At 39.5% G+C, this 21,812-nt stretch overlaps 1 pseudogene; it reads left to right on the top strand.

Annotated features, from left to right (window-relative positions):
* Positions 1-19,274: 19,274 nt before the first annotated feature.
* Positions 19,275-20,682, top strand: LOC118399728 (uncharacterized; annotated as a pseudogene).
* Positions 20,683-21,812: the final 1,130 nt, after the last annotated feature.

Here is a 21,812-nt window from a genome sequence, read left to right as displayed (position 1 = left end):
CATTCCATTTCCTCATATGGCCATTCCATTTCCTCATATGGCCATTCCATTTCATCATATGACCATTCCATTTCCTCATATGGCCATTCCATTTCCTCATATGGCCATTCCATTTCCTCATATGGCCATTCCATTTCCTTATATGGCCATTCCATTCCCTCATATGGCCATTCCATTTCCTCATATGGCCATTCCATTCCCTCATATGGCCATTCCATTTCCTCATATGGCCATTCCATTTCCTTATATGGCCATTCCATTTCCTCATATGGCCATTCCATTTCCTCATATGGCCATTCCATTCCCTCATATGGCCATTCCATTCCCTCATATGGCCATTCCATTTCCTCATATGGCCATTCCATTTCCTCATATGGCCATTCCATTTCCTCATATGACCATTCCATTTCCTCATATTGCCATTCCATTTCCTCATATGACCATTCCATTCCCTCATATGGCCATTCCATTTCCTTATATGGCCATTCCATTTCCTCATATGGCCATTCCATTCCCTCATATGGCCATTCCATTCCCTCATATGGCCATTCCATTTCCTCATATGACCATTCCATTTCCTTATATGACCATTCCATTTCCTTATATGGCCATTCAATTTCCTCATATGGCCATTCCATTTCCTCATATGACCATTCCATTTCCTTATATGGCCATTCCATTTCCTCATATGGCCATTCCATTCCCTCATATGGCCATTCCATTCCCTCATATGGCCATTCCATTTCCTCATATGGCCATTCCATTTCCTCATATGACCATTCCATTTCCTTATATGACCATTCCATTTCCTTATATGGCCATTCCATTTCCTCATATGGCCATTCCATTTCCTCATATGACCATTCCATTTCCTTATATGGCCATTCCATTTCCTCATATGGCCATTCCATTTCCTCATATGGCCATTCCATTTCCTCATATGACCATTCCATTTCATCATATGGCCATTCCATTTCATCATATGGCCATTCCATTTCATCATATGGCCATTCCATTTCATCATATGGCCATTCCATTTCCTCATATGACCATTCCATTTCCTTATATGGCCATTCCATTTCATCATATGACCATTCCATTTCATCATATGGCCATTCCATTTCCTCATATGACCATTCCATTTCCTTATATGGCCATTCCATTTCATCATATGGCCATTCCATTTCATCATATGGCCATTCCATTTCCTTATATGGCCATTCTCATATGACCATTCCATTTCCTTATATGGCCATTCCATTTCATCATATGGCCATTCCATTTCATATCATTATTTCTCATATGACCATTCCATTTCCTCATATGGCCATTCCATTTCATCATATGGCCATTCCATTTCATCATATGGCCATTCCATTTCATCATATGGCCATTCAATTTCCTCATATGACCATTCCATTTCCTTATATGGCCATTCCATTTCCTCATATGGCCATTCCATTTCATCATATGGCCATTCAATTTCATCATATGACCATTCCATTTCCTTATATGGCCATTCCATTTCCATTTCATATGGCCATTCCATTTCATCATATGGCCATTCCATTTTTATGACCATTCCATATGGCCATTCCATTTCATCATATGGCCATTCCATTTCATCATATGACCATTCCATTTCATATATGGCCATTCCATTTCATCATATGGCCATTCCATTTCCATTTCTCATATGACCATTCCATTTCTCTTATATGGCCATTCCATTTCCTCATATGGCCATTCCATTTCCTCATATGGCCATTCCATTTGATCTTTTGACCATTTTATTGCATGAACATTCCATATGATTGCATTTTTTATTTATTTTTTTATTTCACCTTTATTTAACCAGGTAGGCTAGTTGAGAACAAATTCTCATTTGCAACTGCGACCTGGCCAAGATAAAGCATAGCAGTGTGAACAGACAACACAGAGTTACACATGGAGTAAACAATTAGCAAGTCAATAACACAGTAGAAAAAAATGGGCATGACCATCCCTTTTTATGATACGACCATTCCATTTGTCAGAAGCATGTCAAGAGGCCGGCTTATAGTGGGTTGTAGTGCTGGGTAAAGGGTAGGGGACAGTACAGTAAGGACAGAACAGAACCCAACAGGCAGGGCAGCTGTAGGAGAGCAATGACCTGCTGTACTGTACCTTCCCTGTTCCCTGGAGCACACACACACACACACACACACACACACACACACACACACACACACACACACACACACACACACACACACACACACACACACACACACACACACACACACACACACACACACACACACACACACCCAGGGCCGCTCTAATTAGCCACCAACAGCCCTCACTCTAACAAACTGGCCTGCTTGTTAAAGGACAATTCCACCTAAAAAACTATATTTTGGTATAGTTTTATAGCCGGTATGATGCAAAGGGAGCACCATATGATGATAAATGCATTCTACCTGATGTATTTCTATATCGCTATAACTAAGAGGTACCACTTTATATTAAAATGTGATATGTACATACCTATTATGCTACCATATAGCTGCATGGTGTTAATGCCACTCAAGGATTAGGGTTAGTGGGACTGACTAACCTAAAAGCTTTTGAGATATTTCGGTATTCAATCTTTTGGAAAAAAAAACAAACCCGGTAAATGAAATAAAATGTTTAGCGGTTAATAGAAAAATGATTTCCTCTAAGCGTAATCATTTATTCCATTAGCCGTGCTTCAATCTAAGTAATGTAATAAAAGAATCTGTACATTTAAATGATAGGTAGTTTTTGTTGCTGTGTCTCAATCCAATGCATCCTCCTATGTCCTATCTCCTATCCTATGTCCTATCTCCTATCCTATGTCCTATCTCCTATCCTATGTCGGCCTTCCTTATCTGTGGTGGAAGGTGGCCAAGCTACAGCGATGTTTTCTCAGACCATGAGACATCCTGAAAAATCAGACCTTCTCTCGAAAACTGTGTGGCTTACAAACTAATATGACCAAGTTTCACAGTTGTCTGAAGGTGAATCATAACATGAATGGAAGTATGGAGGTGGTTTTGTGCCAACAAAAATAAGGTGTTAAATATGTGTACAAAATAAAGTCTAAAATATTTCCTGAGCTTTCTTATATGTCCTAGAAATAGGACAGACACATCAAAACCTTATTCCTTTTGATTATTTTTCCCCAGTATTTTTGCATTTTATGAATGTGTTATCCAATGCGTTTCTATGGGCGTTAGCAGAAAAGGAAAAATTCTACATTTGATTTATTCTATACCTGAAGGGGTCCTAAATTCAAAATGAAATCATCCATGGTACGACAACTTTAAAACAATTCTATATGTTAGCTTAGTCGTCAGGGTGGCAGCGTAGCCTAGTGGTTAGAGCGTTGGACTAGTAACCGGGAAGGTTGCGAGTTCAAACCCCCGAGCTGACAAGGTACAAATCTGTCATTCTGCCCCTGAACAGGCAGTTAACCCAAATAAGAATATGTTCTTAACTGACTTGCCTGGTTAAATAAAGGTTAAAAAAAAATAATTATAAATTAGGAAGTCACGCAATTGTTGCCTAATGTTATCAAGGCATTGTGTCATGGTATCCTGGAGGTTTTGTCTAATTCCCGTGAACATCCCCAAGGATGTTTTAAGGATGTTCTGTCATGGTCACCTAGAGGTTTTGTCTAGTTCCAGGACGTCCCTGAGGACGTTTTTAGGACATTGTGTCATAGTCCGCTAGAGGTTTTGTCTAGTTCCCGGTTTGTCCCGGGATATCCCTGAGGACATTTCTTGGACATTCTTGGCACGTTGCGTCATGATCCCCTGAGGGTTTAGTATAATCCCCGGTTTGTCCCAGAGGACATTCTTGGGACACTGTGTCATGCTCTTTCCTCTTAAGGATCCACCCCTTTTTTTCAATCTTCTCCTAAAATGACATACCCAAATCTAACCTTCTGTAGCACAGGACCTGAAGCAAGGAAATGCATATTCTTGATACCATTTAAAAGGAAACACTTTGAAGTTTGTGGAAATGTGAAATTAATGTAGGAGAATATAACACATTACATCTGGTAAAAGATAATAGTTGTACCATCAACTTTGAAATGCAAGAGAAAGGCCCTAATGTATTATTCCAGCCCAGGCGCAATGTAGATTTTGGCCACTAGATGGCAGCAGTGTATGTGCAATGTTTTGCTCTCTCCTCAAACAATAGCATGATATTATTTTACTGTAATAGCTACTGTAAATTGGACAGTGCAGTTATATTAACAGGAATTTAAGCTTTCTGCCCAACCTCATGCTAATCACATTATCCTATGTTAGCTTAACTGTCCCGTGGGGGGGACACCGAACCCTAACTTCATTATGGCTGGGGGCAGTATTGAGTAGCTTGGATGAATAAGATGCCCAGAGTAAACTGCCTGCTACTCTATCCCAGAAGCTAAGATATGCATATTATTCATAGATTTGGATAGAAAACACTCTGGACTTTCTAAAACTGTTTGGATGATGTATGTGAGTATAACAGAACTCATATGGCAGGCACAAACCTGAGAAAAAATCCAACCAGGAAGTTGGAAATCTGAGGTTTGTAGTTTTTCAACTCATTGCCAATCGAAAATACAGTGTCTATGGGGTCATATTGGACTTCCTACGGCTTCCACTAGATGTCAACAGTCTTTAGAACCTTGTTTGATGCTTCTACTGTGAAGTGGGGGGGGGATGGGAGCTGAATGAGTCAGAGGTCTGCCAGAATGGCATGAGCTTGATCCCACTTGTTCACGTGAGAGTTAGCTTCCTTTCCATTGCATTTCTACAGACAAAGGAATTCTCCGTTTGGAACATTATTAAAGATTTATGATAAAAACATCCTAAACTTTGATTCTATATTGACATGTTTCTACGAACTGTAATGGAACTTTTTTACTATCTGTTTGAGGAATTTTAATTATGAGATTTCTGTTGTTTGAATTTAGCGTCCTGCACTTTCACTGGCTGTTGTCATATCGTTCCCGTTAGCGGGATTCAAGCCATAAGAACTTTTGTACATGTGATGTTTCCTGTCAAAAATGACAGGTCATTAGAAATGAATGGGTGAGACTACAATTAGTGTATAAAATTGAGTTCAGGCACATGCCCATTCATCAGATGGACACACTTCCTCTCCCAGACCCCATGCACATGTGTGTTTGAGCACACACACACACTTCACTCCCCTTCTTGGTTTCCATGCCAACCCCCACGGGAACCTTTCCCCAGTAGAATCTTTCCACCACGGGAACCTCACCTGTTGGCATTCTCACAAACAATCGCACCATTGTTTCAATGATATATAGAACTTTTCTAACAGCTCTGGTATACAAAGCTTTTTTGAGGCCTTGCTCACAATTCATTCTGTGGCTGCACAATGACCAATGACGTTATACTGTATGTGAGGCTCTTGATCATATCTTTGATCATGACACTGGTGAGGAGGAGATAGCCCTTGTTAAACTTTGACACAAAGTAGTCTGTGATAAATAGCACAATATGTTTCATCTGAGTATTTGTTATAGTCACAATAATCCATACATCTTTTTTACTCAAAAGTGAGTTGTATGAGCTCAGGTCAATGAGGCCTACAGGCCATCAATAGCAAATAGAAGTTCAAAACTTATAATGTTCACAAGAACTTAATTATGTTGATGAAAAGATCTAATGCAACATTAGGTGATAATATATGTATTATTATGGATTTATAACCAGCTATAACGGGGCGGTCATTTTGGACCGGGAACACAGTATTAATTAACATGAAACGAACGCAACAGGAGGTTTAACACAGTTTACATAGTGACAATACAATGTTTTAAACGACAGTTATCATGAGTTTATTAAGCAACAAAGTGACACACACACGTAGTGTTCATTTGGGCTATCAGCTTCCTTGTTTCAGCTTCCTTGTTTCAGCTTCCTTGTTTCAGCTTCCTTGTTTCAGCTTCCTTGTTTCAGCTTCCTTGTTTCTGCTTGCCTCAGGACATGGAGAAGATCTGCCTCCTGGACATACTTCATGTCTTCCAGCTCTTCCACACCCAATGTCTTAAGAGAATCCAAGCACTGACTGATGTCCACTTGAGTTTGGCAGCAAAGAACATATAAATGATGCAAGATGTCTTGATCATCCATGTCTACTAAAGAAAAAAAGTCAAGCCTACCGTTCGATACAAATTGTTCTCTATTCAAATGTATTTTTGCACTTAATTTCGGGCGGCAGGGTAGCCTAGTGGTTAGAGCGTTAGACTAGTAACCGCAATGGTTGCAAATTCAAACCCCTGATCTGACAGGGTACAAATCTGTCGTTCTGCCCCTGAACAGGCAGTTAACCCACTGTTCCTAGGCTGTCTGACTCAACTGACTTGCCTAGTTAAATAAAGGTCAAATAAAATAAAAATACAAAATGGATTTCCTATTCAGCATCTACTATGCTGTGTTCCAGTGAAATGACTCCAGTTCTGTAGAATACATACGCAGGTAACGGTGGTGTAGTGAGCCAAACATACTTCTGCATTAAGACACATCATGCTGTCAACAGCACTTTGAACTTCATACGTGTAACAGGAGAATTCTTGTTCTCCTTTATCAACAGAAAATCTATCTGTTAGAATTCTTATGACTCACCGTTACAAAGGCATAGAAAGAGGCCCTTTCTGTAAAAGGTGCCCTTGAAATGTATCTCAGTGTACACCACAATATCTGGTCTCCTAAGCAAGCTTGCCTCCACTGCATTGTGTAAAGCATCATTGTATAACTCAGCATTGAAAAGGGAATTAATCTTTTACTTGCTAAAAAAAAGGAACTTGAGTTCAGATCGGTTTGCAGAAGTTGGTGATTATTGGCAAGCGTTTAACACACGTTTTTTTAAATGTTGCACTCTCCAGACACATCTTTTGAAATATTAATGTTTACTTTCGAACCTCGCTTTCCACAGCCTTATAAGTTGGCCAAACTTTAGTGTCAAAGCAGGATAGTAGATCAGATAGTGGTGCTTTAGTTTCAGTTTGTGAGAAGGCAAAAGGTATTTTCTTGTCTGTACATACTCAGGAATCAGAACATTGAGCAAATGAACTTGAGCCACAGAAATGAAGGGGCACAGATTAATTCCACATCCTGTTTAAGTAGGATTGTTAGTTGCCATATACAATCTTTATTTTATCAGTAATCTTGTTGCCTATTATCACAGGGAGGAGCCTCAAATGAGGCCAGTTTTCTGTTGCCTGGCCACCTAGTTTAATTCCCCTTTTCACCAACTTCTGAGGGTGTGGAATTCACATTAGATCCTTGGTAGCTAAACTGGAGTATGTAAAGAATTTCATTACTTTAACAAAGTACACGATGCAGGTTGAGAGCTTCAAGTTACTTGGTGTACACATCACCAACAAACTAGAATGGTCCAAACACACCGAGACAGTCGTGAAGAGGGCACGACAAAACCTATTCTCCCTCAGGAGACTGAAAGATTTGGCATGGGTTCTCAGATCCTAAAAAGGTTCTATGACTGCAACATCGAGAGCATGGTTGCATCACAGCCTGGTACGGCAAACGTTTGGCCTCCGACCACAAGGCACTACAGAGGGTAGTACATCAACGTGGCTAAGCTGCCTGCCATCCAGGACCTCTACACCGGGCGGTGTCACAGGAAGGCCCTAAAAATTGTCAACGACCCCAGTCACCCCAGTCATAGACTGTTCTCTCTGCTACCGCATGGCAAGCGGTGCAGGAGCGCCAAGCTTAGGACCAAAAGGCTCCTCAACAGTTTTTACCCCCCGAGCCATAAGACTCCTGAACATGTAATCAAATGGCTACCCAGACTATTTGCATTGTGGCTGACAGACATGAAAGTGATTGAGAGAATTAATGTTTGTAATGTAGTGATCAATATCAGTACAATCACAGACGACAGCATTCTTTTTACATTCCCTTGCATAGTTTTATACTGTTTATAAACATCAGAAATGTGTTTTTTTTAACGATAATTATCTGCATTTAGAACGTAAAAACTTAAAAGTAAAATCCATAAACGAATTTGACATTTTGTGTTTTCTTTATAATGTATATTGTTGTATTTCTAGAGCTTATTGTTGTGAAAAAGGGATGCATGTCTGTAAAAATACAGGAAGTTTAATGTGTTTTTCTATTTCTGACATTTCCTATTATTCTACACGACGAAAGCGAAATACAAGTTTATCCCTGTAAATTCACATTATTCCATCATTGTTCATAGCACAGTAAAAACATATAAATACTTTAGTTTTTTTACAGTGTTAGTTAATATTTATTAGGTTACAGTAGAACTAGTGAGAGGTTACAGACCTACAGTTAATATTGTATTAGGTTACATGTGAGAGGTTACAGAACTACAGTTAGTATTGTATTAGGTTACATGTGAGAGGTTACAGAACTACAGTTAATATTGTATTAGGTTACATGTGAGAGGTTACAGAACTACAGTTAATATTGTATTAGGTTACATGTGAGAGGTTACAGACCTACAGTTAGTATTGTATTAGGTTACATGTGAGAGGTTATAGAACTACAGTTAATATTGTATTAGGTTACATGTGAGAGGTTATAGAACTACAGTTAATATTGTATTAGGTTACATGTGAGAGGTTACAGAACTACAGTTAATATTGTATTAGGTTACATGTGAGAGGTTACAGAACTACAGTTAAGTATTGTATTAGGTTACACCTACAGTTGTATTGTATTAGGTTACATGTGAGAGGTTACAGACTACAGTTACATAGGTTTACAGTTAATATTATATTAGGTTACATGTGAGAGGTTACAGTTAATATTGTATTAGGTTACATGTGAGAGGTTATACAGTTAATATTGTATTAGGTTACATGTGAGAGGTTACAGACCTACAGTTAATATTGTATTAGGTTACATGTGAGAGGTTATAGACCTACAGTTATAGAACTACAGTTAATATTGTATTAGGTTACATGTGAGAGGTTATAGACCTACAGTTAATATTATATTAGGTTACATGTGAGAGGTTATAGAACTACAGTTAATATTGTATTAGGTTACATGTGAGAGGTTACAGAACTACAGTTAATATTATATTAGGTTACATGTGAGAGGTTATAGACCTACAGTTAATATTATATTAGGTTACATGTGAGAGGTTATAGAACTACAGTTAATATTATATTAGGTTACATGTGAGAGGTTATAGACCTACAGTTAATATTATATTATATTACATGTGAGAGGTTATAGAACTACAGTTAATATTATATTAGGTTACATGTGAGAGGTTATAGACCTACAGTTAATATATTAGGTTACATGTGAGAGGTTATAGAACTACAGTTAGTATTATATTAGGTTACATGTGAGAGGTTACAGAACTACAGTTAATATTATATTAGGTTACATGTGAGAGGTTACAGAACTACAGTTAATATTGTATTAGGTTACATGTGAGAGGTTATAGAACTACAGTTAATATTATATTAGGTTACATGTGAGAGGTTATAGAACTACAGTTAATATTATATTAGGTTACATGTGAGAGGTTACAGACCTACAGTCAGGGTTCAGATTGCAGTTACTTTTCCATTTAACCCATCTGAACTTCAAGGTGCTCAGACCAGGGCGTGTGGCCGCACCAGGTATCGGTAGTTAAGTAAAAATACTTTAAAGTACGACATAAGTAGTTGTTTTGGGTATCTGTATATTACTTTACTATTTATATTTTGGTCAACTTGTACTTTTACTTCACTACATTTCTAAAGGAAATTATGTACTTTTACTCCATACATTTTCCCTGACACCCAAAAGTACTAGTTACATGTTGAACGCTTAGCAGGACAGGAAAATGGTCCAATTCACAAACTTATCAAGAGAACATCCATGGTCACCCCTACTACCTGATCTGACAGATTCACTAAACAGAGAACATCCCTGGTCACCCCTACTACCTGATCTGACAGATTCACTAAACAGAGAACATCCCTGGTCACCTCTACTACCTGATCTGACAGATTCACTAAACACAACTGCTTTGTTTGTTTCTAAATGATGTCTAAGTATGACAATCGGGTACTTTTTCCACAACTGAAGAAAAACAAGAAAATGATGCCGTCTGGTTTTCTTAACATAAAGCGCGTGAAGTGATGTATGCTTTTACTTTTGATACTTAAGTACACATGAAACCGAATACTTTTAGACTTTTACTCAAGTAGTATTTTACTGGACGACTTTCACTTTCAGTTGAGTTATTTTCCATGAAGGTATCTTTCCTTTTACCCAAGAATGACAATTGGGCACTTTTTCCACCACTGCCTGGTATGTGTTTACAAGAAGCATGGCTTTCATTTCTATGCAAACACAAGCACGTTACTTTGTCTGCCCTCTGAAAGTGAGCACTAACAAGGGATACATTTCGTTTCTGATGAAACATGAGTCACCCAGTGACATTGTAGATCAGCCTTTTTAAAGCTCAGCTTTGCTGGCTTGTATCTGCACTGTGTATGTGTATGTAGGAATCCAGAAGCATATTTTAGCCTGGTCCAATCTTGGGTTCTGTTGACAGAGGAGCAAGACAAACACAGTCAAGCCTACAAGCTGGTGGTAGCCTGCACAAGAAGGTTACATTTTTTCGGGGGTAACTAATTTGCTTAATTTGATATGTATATTTATTTTCAGGATGTATTACATCATTTACACTATTGATCATTTTTTACAAGTTTCCAAATGTGATGAAAAACTCTGTATTCTTTAATCTTGCTTATTAACAATGTTTGTTATGTCCATGCTCAGCTGCAATTTACAGTAGGCAGTTTGAATGCTATTGAAGCCATGTAATTTATTATAACCACGTGGACTGCAAATGAATGCAATTTAATGTATTTAGCGAAGATACGTTTTGTTATTTCATTTCTGTAAGCCATTTAGCAATCTATAAAGGACTACCATTGGAATTGGTGTTGATTCCAAGGCAATACATAAAATAATGTAAATACACAACATGAAGCAACCACATGTTTCGCAATGGAGAATATTCTGATTGGCCAGTGAGGGGCCAAGCCTCGACAAACCAACAACTTGTTTATTCATAAAAACCCATTCATTTCATGCCAACATCAGCAAGTGTGTTGATAATTGTGACGGTGAACATAGAGAAAATATTTCTGACACCCCCCCTGACCCTATAAGCAGGCCTTGCTCCTTGGTTCTACATCTAGGTACAGTAAGCAGACAGATTCCTTGGTTCTACATCTAGGTACTATAGACAGCAGTGGAGGCTCCTCAGAGGAGGAAGCAGAGGACCATCCTCCTCAGTGAATTTCATAAAAATATATATTTTTAAACATTTATTAGATAAAACTCTATTAATTATATTCACGTCACCAAATAATTGATTAGAACACGCTGTTTTGCAATGAAGATCTACAGTCGCCTCAACAGCACTCTGTAGGGTAGCACCATGGTGTAACCGGAGGACAGCTGGCTTCAGTCCTCCTCTGGGTACATTGACTTCAATACAAAACCTAGGAGGCTCATGGTTCTCACCCCTTTCCATAGATTTACACAGTAGTTATGATAACTTCTGGAGAACGTCCTCCAACCTATCAGAGCTCTTGCAGCATGAACTGACATGTTTTCCACATACAGTGCCTTGCAAAACTTTCTTCCCCCTTGGTGTTTTTCCTATTTTGTTGCATTACAACCTGAAATTTAAATGGATTTGGATGTGGATTTCATGTAATAGACATACACAGAATAGTCCAAAATAGTGAAGTGAAGTTAAAAAATTACTTGTTTCAAAAAATAAAATTGAAAGTGGGGTGTGCATATTTATTAAACCCTTAAATAAGATCTTGTGCAACCAATTACCTTCAGAAGTCACACAATTAGATAAATGAAGTCCACCTGTGTACAATATAAGTGTCACATGATCTTTCACATAATCTCAGTATATATACACCTGTTCTGAAAGGCTCCTAGAGTCGGCAACACCACTAAGAAAGGGGCACCAACAAGCAAGCAACACCATGAAGACCAAGGAGCTCTCCAAACAGGCCAGGGATAAAGTTGTGCAGAGTACAGATCAGGGTTGGGTTATAAAAAATGTCTGAAACTTTGAACATCCCACAGAGCACCATTAAAATCATTTTTTTTTTTTTAATTGAAAGAATATGGCACCACAACAAACCTGCCAAGAGAGTGCCTCCCACCAAAACTCACGGACCAAGGAGGAGGGCATTAATCAGAGAGGCAACAAAGAGACCAAAGATAACCCTGAAGTAGCTGCAAAGCTCCACAGAGGAGATTGGAGGATCTGTCCATAGGACCACTTTAAGACATACACTCCACAGAGCTGGGCTTTACGAAATAGTGGCCAGAAAAAAAGCCATTATTTAAAGAAACAAATAAGCAAACACGTTTGGTGTTCACCAAAAGGTATGTGGGAGACTCACCAAACATATGGAAGAAGATACTCTGGTCAGAGACTAAATTGAGCTTTTATGCCATCAAGGAAAATGCTATGTCTGGCGCAAACCCAACACATCTCTTCACCCCACAGTGAAGAATGGTGATGGCAGCATCATGCTGTAGGGATGTTTTTCATTGGCAGGGCCTGGGAAACTGGTCAGAATTGAAGGAATGATGGATGCTGCTAAATACAGTGATATCCTTGAGGGAAACCGCTTCCGTCTTCCATAGATTTGAGACTGGGACGGAGGTTTACCTTCCAGCAGGACAATGACGCTAAGCATACTGCTAAAGCACGTTTAAATGTCCCCTTACACTGTGTATAAGACAGTAGTTTTGGAATTGTTAGTTAGATTACTTGTTGGTTATCACTGCATTGTCGGAACTAGAAGCACAAGCATTTCGCTACACTCGCATTTAACATCTGCTAACCATGTGTATGTGACAAATAAAATTTGATTTGATTTGATTTGAAAGCAACGCTTGAGTGGTCTAAGGGGAAAATGTTCAATGTCTTGGAATGGCGTAGTCAAAGCCCAGACCTCAATCCAATTGAGAATCTGTCGTATGACTTAAGATTGCTGTACACCAGCAGAACCCATCCAACTTGAAGCAGCTGGAGCGATTTTGGCTTGAAGAATAGGCAAAAACCCAAGTGGCTGGATGTGCCAAGCTTATAGAGACAAACCCCAAGAGACTTGCAGCTGTAATTGCTCAAGTTTTTTTGTTGTTGTCTTATTTCATGTTTGTTTCAGAATAAAACATATTTTGCATGGTCAAAGTGGTAGGTATGTTTTGTAAATCAAATGATACAAAACCCTAAAAAAGCCTTTTTAATTCCAGGTTGTAAGGCAACAAAATAGGAAAAATGCCAAGTGGGGTGAAAACTTTCGCAAGCCACTGTAATCAAAGGATCAGAGAATTAATCTAGTACTTTGAGCATAAGCATAAGCTAGCTAGCACTGCAGTCCACTGCAGTCCACTGCAGTCCACTGCAGTCCATAAAATGTGGTGAGTAGTTGACTTAAAGAGAGAGAAAAACAATTGTTGAACAGTTTTGAACAAATGTATTTCTTAAAAAAATGAAGGAGTATCAATAGCGAGAGGGAGATTTTGTTGTTTTTTCACTTTTAGTTTCACTTACTTCGCTAGCAAATGCAGCAAGCTAGTTTATCCTACTCAGAGGGGTGCCATGATAGCTAGCAATCTATGCCTATCCAACACAACACTGGAACTCTTCCAAGTCAAGTTAAGCTTTTGGTTTTACTAATGTATTGCCATTATGGCCCACCGGTGTAAGTGCTAAACTACTACGTATGATTCTCCTAGCAATGTTGACTATGACGTTAGTTTAGCTAATATGGTGACAACGATATAGGCTGTGTGTAGCGGTTATGATATGCTTTGGCTTGGAAAGGTGTTTTCGCCTGGTCACATACATCTGATGTGTTGTGCATTGAAGTCCACAAAGGAAGGGAAAAGGTGAGAGACGGAGAGCGCATAGATGAGAGAAGGAATAGAGTGATGAAAGTGACCTGTTTACGCGTGATCAGGGGTGTATTCATTCTGCCGATTCTGTTGAAAATGTTTCTTATTAAACATAAGTAAACGGAACAAAATGGAGATAAACATACCTGAAATTTGTCCAATTGAAACTCTCGTTTGCAACTGTTGGACTAATTATTACACCGTAGATTGGCTAGATGCAGGCAAGAATGGGCAAGGCAGTATTGAATATGTCACTGTCTGTCAATGCATATTTTTCTCTCAACCTACATTGTAAACTTTCATTCATAGGCTAGGTTGTAGCAACCAGGTCATGATCCAGGTTCATCTCCCGTCTTGATTAAATGGCTGGGCTCCTGCCTGTGCCATTAAAGTACAACTCATAAACCGCAGCCCGTCTGGTGTTACCTTAAACTGAGTGCTCTCTCCACTGGCTTCCATGAATGACATCCGCTACAAGACCATGGTGCTGTAATAGGGGAACGGCAAGGCCATTCTCAGGCCCTACAAAACAGGTGTTCATCCACCTCTGGCCCTCCATCCCTACCACTCAGGAAAACGTCAGCCCAGTCAAAACTGACACTGGCCCCCCATGGTGGAACAAGACCAGCGCCAGGACAGTGGAGCATCTCTTACTGGGTTGTATGGAACAAGTAAGTAATGTCTGTCCCAAAAAAAAAAAAAAGATTTAGATGCAAGGGCTGTTCCACTGGATGTCAGGTGTATGCACAATTTGTAAGTCGCTCTGGATAAGAGCGTCTTAATGACTTAAATGTAAGATTGTAGCAAAATGGTTAAAGGGAAAACTGAGCATCATGTACAGTAGTAGCCTAAACCCAATGCAGATAAAACTGTGAATGGAATATGAATGATTCAATATGCTGTGTTAAGGTCATTCTCATGAAAAAAATCCCAGCTGCAGTGTTAGGCAGACCAATTTGTGGAGGCTTTACTGGGTTGTATGGAACAAGCATGTCTGGAGAGGGGGAGGCCATCAGTCTTTAAAAGTAGATTAAATCTTAAAATCAGACTGATATTCACAGGCAACCAGCCCAGTGCAGATTTTTTGGGGGATTCTAGTGTTGTTAAAAGAGCTCAGTGTTATAGACAATTTATAGTCTTTTATAGAGACTGAGCAGCTGGAGAGGAGGCCAATTATCTAAACTAGATTAAACAAATGCATTGGCCAAAATTTTGGGTGTTCGTCTGTTGAAAGAGTCTGTTATAGTCTGTTATAGTCTGTTATAGTCATAGTCTGTTATAGTCTGTTATAGTCTCCTATAGTCTGTTATAGTCTGTTATAGTCTCCTATAGTTTCCTATAGTCTCCTATAGTCTCCTATAGTCTGTTATAGTCTGTTATAGTTTCCTATAGTTTCCTATAGTCTCCTATAGTCTGTTATAGTCTGTTATAGTTTCCTATAGTTTCCTATAGTCTCCTATAGTCTCCTATAGTCTGTTATAGTCTGTTATAGTGTAACGGCGTTCGTCTGTTGAAAGAGAGTCGGACCAAATTGCGCCATTGGTGGTAACTCATGTTCTTTAATGAAAAAAAAAACAACGATACATGAAACAACAATAAATACAAAACAACAAACGAAACTGAAACCTATACAGCCTATCTTGTGACAACAAACTCAGAGACAGGAACAATCACCCACGAAACACTCACAGAATATGGCTGCCTAAATATGGCTCCCAATCAGAGACAACGAAAATCACCTGACTCTGATTGAGAACCGCCTCAGGCAGCCATAGACTAATTAGACACCCCACAAAACCCCAAGACAAAAAACACACCACAATAACCCATGTCACACCCTGGCCTGACCAAATAAATAAAGAAAACACAAAATACTAAGACCAAGGCGTGACATTGGGCATTTGACTGTGAGATTAAATGTATGGGCTATGGGTTTATCTGTGATTGACTGTATGACTATTTGAACCTACATTTGTAGTGTGTGTAGGGGCAGTGTTCACCATCCATCTTTCCTGAAATCGGTGGATTCTCTCCACAACGTCACATAACACAACAGATTCCGCCAAACACGTTTTTGTTGAGAAGCCAAGTATTCAATGGGAAAGGTCAGATGCTTATTATCTAAATGTTGAATGTGCGTGGGCGACGGAGAGAAGCAAAATGGTGAAGTTTGAGGCAAGGTGGTGGAGAGTGATGAGAGCCCCAGGACTACCTGACATGATGGCTCCTTGCTGTCCCCAGTCCACCTGGCCATGCTCCAGCTGCTGAGCCCAGTTTCATGACTGTTCTGCCTTGCTGCTCCAGTTTCAACTGTTCTTCGACCATGCTGGTCATTTATGAACATTTGAACATCTTGGCCATGTTCTGTTATAATCTCCACCCGGCACAGCCAGAAGAGGACTGGCCACCCCACATAGCCTGGTTCCTCTCTAGGTTTCTTCCTAGGTTTTGGCCTTTCTAGGGAGTTTTTCCTAGCCACCATGCTTCTACACCTGCATTGCTTGCTGTTTGGGGTTTTAGGCTGGGTTTCTGTACAGCACTTTGAGATATCAGCTGATGTACGAAGGGCTATATAAATAAAATTTGATTCATTGATTGATGAGATTGATGCGGAGCTGAAGATGAGGGTGTGAGCAGGTGGGTCTTGGCCAGGTGTGATGTCATAGTGGCAAGGAATATAATGCAGGCAAACATAAATCTGTTTAACCTCATTTCTACCAGCATGTCACATGTGCAACCAGAAGGAAAAATCTCTAGACCACCTTTACTCCACACACAGAGATGTGTACAAAGCTCTGACTCGCCCTCCATTTGGCAAATCTGACCATAATTCCATCCTCCTGATTCCTGCTTACAAAATAAATCTAAAGCAATAAGTACCAGTGACTCGCTCAAAATGGAAGTGGTCAGATCATGCGGATGCGTCATCGGCTTCATCAATAAGTGCATCGATGCTGTCGAGTGACCGTACGTACGTATCCCAACCAGAAGCCATGGATTACAGGCAACATCCGCACCGAGCTAAAGGTTAGAGCTGCCGCTTTCAAGGAGTGGGACACTAATCCGGGCGCTTATAAGAAATCCCGCTATGCCCTCAGACGAACCATCAAACAGGCAAAGCGTCAATACAGGACTAAGATTGAATCCTACTACACCGGCTCTGATTCTCATTGGATGTGGTAGGGCTTGCAAACTATTAACTTCTTGGCGCACCCATCCCTTTGGCGGGATAATATTCATCATCATCCGCGGAATTGCAGAGCGCCAAATTCAAATTAAATTACAAAAAATATTTAATTTTCATGAAATCATAAGTGTAATATAGCAAAACACAGTTTAGCGTGTTGTTAATCCACCTGGTGTGTCAGATTTCAATTCAGCTTTTCGACGAAAGCATTACAAGCGCTTATGTAAGAACATCTCTCTCAGTAGACAAAATATTACAAACAGCTAGCAGCCAAGTAGATTGGTCACGAAAGTCAGAAAAGCAATATATTAAATCTTCGGATGTTTACGAGACTCCCAAAATACCTCCATTTGTTTGGCGTGTTATGTTCAGAAATCCACAGGCTCAAGCGGTCACGTCATCGCAGCCGAAAATTCCAAATAGTATCCGTAATGTTCGTAGAAACATGTCAAACGTTTTTTATAATCAATCCTCAGGTTGTTTTTACAATATATAATCGATAATATATCAACCCGAACTGTAGCTTCTTCGAGAGGAGAGAGAGAGTAAATGGCTTCTCCACGCTGCTGGCACCCAGCCATCCCCTTGTGATCTTTCGCGCTCATTTAAAAAAAACATGTTTAACTAATGTCGAAAGACTGTTCACATCATGGGGAAGCCATAAGAAAAGGAAACTGGTTGATATCCCTTTAAATGAAGCAAATGCAGGCAATGGAACATGGAGCTTTCAAAATAGCAGCCACTTCTTGGTTGGATTTTCCTCAGGTTTTCGCCTGCAATGTCAATTCTGTTATACTCACAGACAATATTTTGACAGTTTTGGAAACTGTAGAGTGTTTTCTATCCTAATCTGACAATTATATGCATATTCTAGATTCTGGGCCTGAGAAATAGGCAGTTTAATTTGGGAATGTTTTTCATCCAAACATCAAAATACTGCCTCCTACACTCAACAGGACTACAAAGGGAAACCCAGCTCTAAACCCTCAGAGGTAGTAATCACACCGGTGGGGAGAGGGGTATTCTTCTTACCAAACCACATTACCTTTGTTTTGGAAGTGTTCAGAACAAGGTTAAGGGTAGAGAAAGTTTGTTGGACACTAAGAAAGCTTTGTTGTAGAGCGTTTTACACAAAAACACGGTACGGTCCAGCTGAGTATAAGACCGTATCATCTGCATGTAAATGAATGAGAGAACTTCCTGCCTGAGCTATGTTATTGATGTAATTTGAGAAGAGCGTAGGATCTATGACTTGGGTGGCTGGAGTCTTTGGCCATTGTTGGGGCTTTCCTCCGACACCGCCAGATAGAGTGGTCCTGGATGGCAGGGAGCTCGACCCTGGTGATGTACTGGGCTGTCAGCACCACCGTCTGTAGCGCTTTGTGGTCAAGAGCGGTGCATTTGCCATACCAAGCGGTGATGCAGCCAGTCAAGATGCATTCCATGGTGCAGCTCTAGAACTTTTAGTGGACTTTGTCTCATGTATGTTAGATTTAAATTATGCAGACAGTGTGAAATATTATGATTAGAGTATCTTTATCATCACGTAGATAGTAAATCATACAATGTTGCCCTCTGAACATAGTGACTTTTTATTCAGGAAAATGAGAAACCTCTTGTGCAGTCAGTGTATTTATAAATATTTATATTTCTGTATGAACTCAAACCATTAAGTAATGACTTTAACAATGATTACCTACTGCATTCAAAGAGAACCAACCTACAGCACTAGACGACACATCACTTGCATCATCCTTGTGGTATTGAGAGATAAACATGGCAATGCTTTCACTGATTGCACGTAAAGGAAGATCATTCCTACATGATAGAGTGCTTGCTTTGTTATCATCTGATCTTTTGTCTTTTCTGTCATCCTGTGAACCCCTGTCATTGCTGTTCACGGGCAATATTTCGTTTCTTAGATGCTGAAAACATTTAACTTATTGCCAACCACTAGAAATGGGAATCTATTTCTGATTGAATGTGTCCAGTTGTCTTTAACAAAATCATTTTTTACTAAAGATGCAAATGTTTGTCTTTCTCTTTGTCTTAGGTTGGCCATGGGTGGAAAGGGCTTCCTAGGATGTTTCATCCTGTTTATGTCTCTGGCTTCAGTATCCACTATCAAACAAACCCTTATTTCAATACATGACCTCAGGGGCATAGAGTTTGGCCACACTTTTCCTCGACATGGCCTGATGCTGCCCCACTGGCTAGTCAACAACATTCACACTGACAACAACGACAACATGAGACTCAATTTCAACCCAACTAGGGGAGACTATGGCTTTAATTTCTATGGAAACGCTGACAGACCCCGCCCATTACCTTTTCTGCCCTCTGAAAGTGGTAGTTACTACTCATTAGGTAATATTGATGGAATTTACAACTACAAGCTACGGCACTTCCTGATTATGTCACTCAAAGCTTCTACAACTCATGGATACCTGAGAGAAACAGGGACAGAGTCATTATCAGAGTTAGGGAGGAAGGATCCAATCAGTTCATAGTAGATGAGGTCTACATCACTCAGCATTACCCGCCAAATCAAAACAGAGGAAGTGTCTATGATCCAGACAATACATACCCTGTCAGTTTCAGCCTCTTAACACAAATCCAAGTTCTCCCAACCATTACACGAGATGTAATTCAACGTATACACAATGTAGAGATCAACGACAACAGTGTGGAGAACATCTGGACACACACCTGGGCTGGCACTTCTTTTGGCAATTGCATTGTACTTGACACGTCCCAAGGTCTCATTCATACAGCAAGTGTTTATTACCATGGAAAGCCAGCATCGCATGCAGGATGATGAAACTAAATCGATAAATCTTGCGGTGAAAACCACAAATAGAGGAGGTGCCAGGATCACCTTCAGTGGTATCCCCAGGAGGCTTTTGGACAAGGGTGTGATTTGGGCGCTTTATACGAACAATGACAGTACGGACATGCTAGACTTTTCCTCAGTCATAGATGGTGCCTCTGGTTCCTTTGACACCTCAGTACCCCTCAACCCTGGTCTCCAGGCCAGGTTTCATCCGTACAAATCAAGGTGTCCTTTTCAATTATGCAGGAATTACAACACATATTGGGAGGAAATACATAGGAGTCCTGAGATTCATGATGCCAACAGAGAGATTCCTGTTGATATAAGCGGCTATAAGCCTAACGCCAGTCTGCAGCTCTTCGTAAAGGATGGAAAGGCCTGCGCTCGCCTGTATGTGAAAAAGTCCTTCACTGACTGGAAGGAGAAGTTTAATAACTCCTGGGTTGGGTTTTACTCTTCAGAAAAAAAACACCAATGAATATAATACCTCCCAATGGCAATGGGCTGTGAAGTTTTCTGAGGAAAGCCGCTCAGATTGGAAAGATATACCTGAGTATGACGTCTATGTGTACAGGTCTAGTATGCCCATGTCTCCTGGGGTCCAGACCCGATTCATGCTGGAGAAATCTGGGGGTGAAAAGGCACGTACTCCACCCTGGGAGGTACCTACATCAGCAATTTAAAGCACACAACCTTTTACTGGTACTTTTGTCCATTGTGTTTAGCCTGGTTCTTACATGCCAATTCTCTGCTTATTATTAATGGATTATTATCTATGGGATGTTTCATCCTGTTTCGTATTGATTACATATGTCATTGATATTATAATATAATAATAATAATAATAATAATAATAATAATAATAATAATAATATTAATAATATAATATAATAATAATCATATGATATGCCATCATATTAATGATATCTGTGTAATTGTCTCCGTCCATTTTTGTTTATCATTTCTGCACCCTGCTTGTCCTTTATATTGATTGGTTTGAATTGTTAATCTGTGCAGAGCGTAAAAATACAAATATAAAGAATCTGTCCTCAATAAACTGTTGAGGAAATTGAAGTGAAAACACAATAACAAGCTGTGAAAATCAAATAATCTTGAGCACTTAGAAGATGGTCTGAGTGCAAGGGTGAGATAATGCTATCCGGTCACGCTGATCGTTGACTAATGTCCATAGTCAGTCAGTTTTCATATTAATGTAAGGTATTATGAAGGATGGAACCATCTGTGAACTGTCAAATTTACTATACACATACACAAACACACACACAGGACTGCATGAATACGTTTTAAACCTAAAAATATAACATCTTCATTTCAGGAAAAGCATGTGTAAGTGAATGGGTTTTCCAACTTTATGAAGCTTTCTTTACCCTTCGTGCTCGGTTAGTTTAGTTTATTAATTTGACCATTTAAAAAAAAAACAAGCACACATAAACAATTAAGTCTGGGAATTATTTCCATTGTGGTCCTCTTGAAACAAGATGGCTGGACAGGATCAAACACAGTATGGCAGAGAAATAATACAACCAAAACAGAGAAGAAGAACATCTATCTCATCAAAAACAGAGAAGAAGAACATCTATCTCATCAAAAACAGAGAAGAAGAACATATATCTCATCAAAAACAGAGAAGAAGAACATCTATCTCATCAAAAACAAAGAAGAAGAACATCTATCTCATCAAAAACAGAGAAGAAGAACATCAATCTCATCAAAAACAGAGAAGAAGAACATCTATCTCATCAAAAACAGAGAAGAAGAACATCTATCTCATCAAAAACAGAGAAGAAGAACA

Source organism: Oncorhynchus keta, chromosome 21 (genome assembly GCF_023373465.1).
Source record: "Oncorhynchus keta strain PuntledgeMale-10-30-2019 chromosome 21, Oket_V2, whole genome shotgun sequence".
Taxonomy (NCBI): domain Eukaryota; kingdom Metazoa; phylum Chordata; class Actinopteri; order Salmoniformes; family Salmonidae; genus Oncorhynchus; species Oncorhynchus keta.
Note: the sequence above shows the minus strand (reverse complement) of the source record. Positions and strands in the feature narration are given on the sequence as shown.